Below are 362 nucleotides of genomic sequence, written 5' to 3' on the forward strand. Positions count from 1 at the left end.
AAAAGAGTTTTATCCCTTTTTGAATTTATTTATCAAATATTTACACGGAATATATTCAATGTTGAATTTTTATTCCTGTCTCCACACGTGTACCCAAAAACAACCCGGAAGTATTCCCGCTTCTTTGATGAAGATATATACAGATAAACTTCATTCCCTTTACTCTGTCGGATACGTAGGGTGTTCGTTTTTGGTGAGGTGAGAATTCTGTTTATTTATATATGTTTTTGGTACAATACTCTGCTGATGAACGAAATCTAGATTCATTCTAGTAATCGCGAAATCGGTCGATACACAGTTAAGTATATTTAAAAGAAAGTAGGTAGACTTCTGTTGGTTGTTTTTCCTCGCATTAGGTACTA

This window comes from Octopus bimaculoides, chromosome 4 (assembly GCF_001194135.2).
Source record: "Octopus bimaculoides isolate UCB-OBI-ISO-001 chromosome 4, ASM119413v2, whole genome shotgun sequence".
In the NCBI taxonomy this organism is placed as follows: domain Eukaryota; kingdom Metazoa; phylum Mollusca; class Cephalopoda; order Octopoda; family Octopodidae; genus Octopus; species Octopus bimaculoides.